The 3,806-nt window shown below is 35.9% G+C and overlaps 1 long non-coding RNA gene across 1 annotated transcript; it reads right to left on the bottom strand.

Moving 5' to 3' along the window:
* Positions 1-785: 785 nt before the first annotated feature.
* Positions 786-3,388, bottom strand: LOC109215076. The gene is made up of 3 exons (XR_002066304.1): positions 3,353-3,388; positions 1,122-1,171; positions 786-1,033 (listed from the first exon to the last, which is right to left on the bottom strand). It is a non-coding gene; the product is annotated as an uncharacterized LOC109215076 (long non-coding RNA).
* Positions 3,389-3,806: the final 418 nt, after the last annotated feature.

The following is a 3,806-nucleotide window of genomic DNA, read 5'->3' as shown; positions in this document are numbered from 1 at the left end:
TCATCATATACACGTGACATACGGGCCTAATAGGCCAACATGATCCTTTATAAACTCAAAACATAGGCCGACAAGGTCGTACAATCTTTTATGTACACCACATAAGTCTACAAGCCTTTAAGAATACACAAAAGTCATAAAGGTCGGGACAGAGGCCCCGCCATACCAAAAAATACTACAAGAAAAACGACCTTTAAGGAAGGGAAATCCGGTCCCTAAAAGTAAAAATCTGGTCCTAAAAGGGTAAATTGCGAAGGGAAAAGGTTGGTCGTAACCCGTCGTAATAGCCTCCGTCGCTAAATGTCAATAACGACGGGACATAATACCTGGTCATTAAATCACTTTAGCGACGGACAAAAAAATTGGTCGTAAATACTTTTAGAGACCACATTTCTTGTCCCTAGTAGGCGGTGAATAAAAATTATTCCCGTCGTGAAATCTCTTTAGCGACAAACTGTATCTAGTCCTAAATTTCCTTTTAGAGACGGACCGAAAACCTGGTCGCGAATAACATTTAGAGACTACATTTCTCGTCCATAATAGACGATAAGAAATATATATATTCCTTCGTTAAATCTTTTTAGTGACCAACGCCAACTGGTCCTAAATTATCTATTAGAGACCGACAAAACATCTGGTCGCTAAACCATTTTCGCGACCAACCTTTAACTGGTCCTAAATTATTTTTTAGAGATAACGTCCCTATTTAAAATAATTTTATAATTTAGCGAAATATTCATGGTCTATTAATAACCATGAGTAGTCCTAAAAGCTCAATGCAACAAAAAGTAATTTTTATCAATAAATATCAAATTGGTATTGAAAAATCCAGATATAAAAAGATAATATATCAAGTTCATATCCCATGATGATGTTACTTTCTATGTTTTCTCAACACCTCAACAAAAAAAATGTAGCTAACATCCTGAGGTAGACTATGATATCAAGTTTTGCATAACATTTTTAGCAAAATAATAATAGCTTGTGCATCTTCTAAACTTGCATCTTGACTTGTAGCTTCAATCTTCAAAACCTGTAAGTACAAAAGTTTTTAAAATAATAAATAACTATTGGTAAAATAACATATATAATTTTATATGAGCAATAGTTAAATCGCTTACCCCAAAAGCAGTCTAAATTCACAAGGTGTTATCCAGCAACATCAACAAGGCTACAACAATATTAAAAAAAAATTAATTAGAAAAGCTTTGGGATGGATTTAATTTGTCCATTAGTAATAACGCGCACCAAAAGAAATTTTAAATTTAAAAACTAACTTGAAATTAATAAATGAAAAAAACAAAAGAAAAAAAATAAAAGAAAAATGAACTTGAAGAAAATGAAGCATAAAGAAGGGCATGCAAGCGTGGAAGCAGTGTAAGAAAAAAGAGTAAGCAATGGGAGGAGAAAGCTTCTGATCGACACCAATTTGCTTTTCCCACAACAAGATTTTCTCCATTCTATATATGTTCAATAGTTAACTGAACAAATAACAACATGGTATGCTTCTGTTCCAGTGTAAAATGAAGCAAGAAGTGGGAATTTCAGCAAGAACCAGGTTCTAGTTCCTTTAGGATAGTTAGTCCCTAAGGTTTAGATATTCTTAGGTCAGTATAATCATAAGGATAAGGTCAGCTATCAAGTTTTCCTTGAGAATATCCAATAAGATTTATGGTAACACTTCATTCAGGCTCACTACACCAACAAAGTTTTTCCTGTCACTGCCTTGCAGAACAGGAAGCTAGCATTTAGTTATAATCAATGTTATTTGGTGTAATGAGAGTCTACTTGTTTGAAAATGCTATTATACATTAACATGTCGAAATGCTTCTGTTCACTGCTTAGTAGTGAGGAACGTTGTGATAGTAAACCAGGACGGAAGTATGAATTTCAGCACCATAACTGATGCTGTTGCTGCTGCTCCAAACGATTCCATGTCCACTTCAGGCTATTTTCTAAAATACATTACTGCTGGTATATACGAGGAGTATGTCTCCATCGCCAAGACTACCTTGTGCACACCTCGACAGTTCTAACTATCACTTCGGAGTATCTTTTTCATGCTAAAAGATAAAAATGCATTCGCATGCCACGACCATATGTTTAGCTATTAAGGACTCCATATATATTTGCATTTTAACCTTTTCCAGAAAGCCTTCTCCTCTTAATTGTACCTAAAGTTTATGCAGTATATTGTACCAAATTTTATATATATATATATATATATATATATATATATATATATATATATATATTATATANCAGATGCGGAAACACCTGCTGCAACCAAAAACCTGCAATTTTCCAACTTCAAATTCCTTCTGTTAGCCACCCGAAATCAACCCGAGGCCCCCGGGACCTCAACCAAGGTTACCAACACATCTTAAAACATTATTCAAACTTGTTCCAATCCTCAAAACTCGTCAAACAACGCTAAAACCATTAAATCACATCGAATTCAAGCCTAAGTTTCTTCAAAACTTCCGCAATACGCATTCGATCAAAAACCCGACCAAAACATCTCCGAATGAACTGAAATTTTGCGCACACATCCAAAATCACCTAACGGAGCTACTGCAACTCTCGGAATCCCATTCCGACCCTCGGATAAAAATCTCACCTACCAACCGGAATTTGCCAAAAATACTAACTTCGCCAATTCAAGCCTAATTCTACACCGGACCTCTAAAACCAATTCCGATCACGCTCCTAAGTCACAAATCATCCCCTGAAGCTAATCGAATCTCCGGAAATCACATCCGAGCCCTCTAACTAACCAGTCAACTTCCGGTTGACTTTTCCAAAACAAGCTTTCCTTAAAGAGACTAAATGTCTCATTTCCTACCAAAACCAAACCAGTCCAACTCGATTACCTCAAATACCGATAATGAAGCATAGAGAAACATAATATGGGGAAAATGGGGCGGTAACTCACGTGACGACGGGCAGGGTCGTCACATATGAATTTCAGCACCATAACTGATGTTGTTGCTGCTGCTCCAAACGATTCCATGTCCACTTCAGGCTATTTTCTAAAATACATTACTGCTGGTATATACGAGGAGTATGTCTCCATCGCAAAGACTACCTTGTGCACACCTCGACAGTTCTAACTATCACTTCAGAGTATTATTTTCATGCTAAAAGATAAAAATGCATTCACATGCCACGACATATGTTTAGCTATTAAGGACTCCATATATATTTGCATTTTAACCTTTTCCAGAAAGCCTTCTTCTCTGAATTGTACCTAAAGTTTATGGAGTATGTTGTACCAAATTTTATATATATATATATATATATAATGATTTAAAGGGAGATCAGGAAGGAGGTGGGGTATATTGTTACTAACTTGGTCAGCAGACAAAATCAGAGGTCATTCAGTTGAAACAGGCGATGTTGTTGTAAGCGGGACATGTGATTGTTGAGCAACAAAGTACTCTCTCATTTTCCTCATTTCTTTCATCTCATCTTCTAAGGTAGACAAGCGCTCATTCAAGGATTTTTTTTGCTCATTCAAAGATTTATTTTCTTCTCGAGTTGAACGTAGCTCGGACAGTAATTCAGCCTTTGAAGAAGTTCCACCTTTCAAGTCTTTCGCCTTCACTCCACCCCCAAAGCCAAACACATGGCTACGAGTTTGAGGTCCACAATATTTTTCTACAATCTCTATGCTAGGTAGAGATGGATCTGCTTGAACTATTTCTTCAATTTGAGCCTACAAAATATATATAAAAAACATTTAAAATCAGAATCCACCATAACTTCAAGTAATTTACATATTAAATTTTCCAAACATACATGTT

This window comes from Nicotiana attenuata, unplaced genomic scaffold (assembly GCF_001879085.1).
Source record: "Nicotiana attenuata strain UT unplaced genomic scaffold, NIATTr2, whole genome shotgun sequence".
NCBI classification, from domain to species: domain Eukaryota; kingdom Viridiplantae; phylum Streptophyta; class Magnoliopsida; order Solanales; family Solanaceae; genus Nicotiana; species Nicotiana attenuata.
This window is presented reverse-complemented; position numbering and strand designations above follow the sequence as displayed.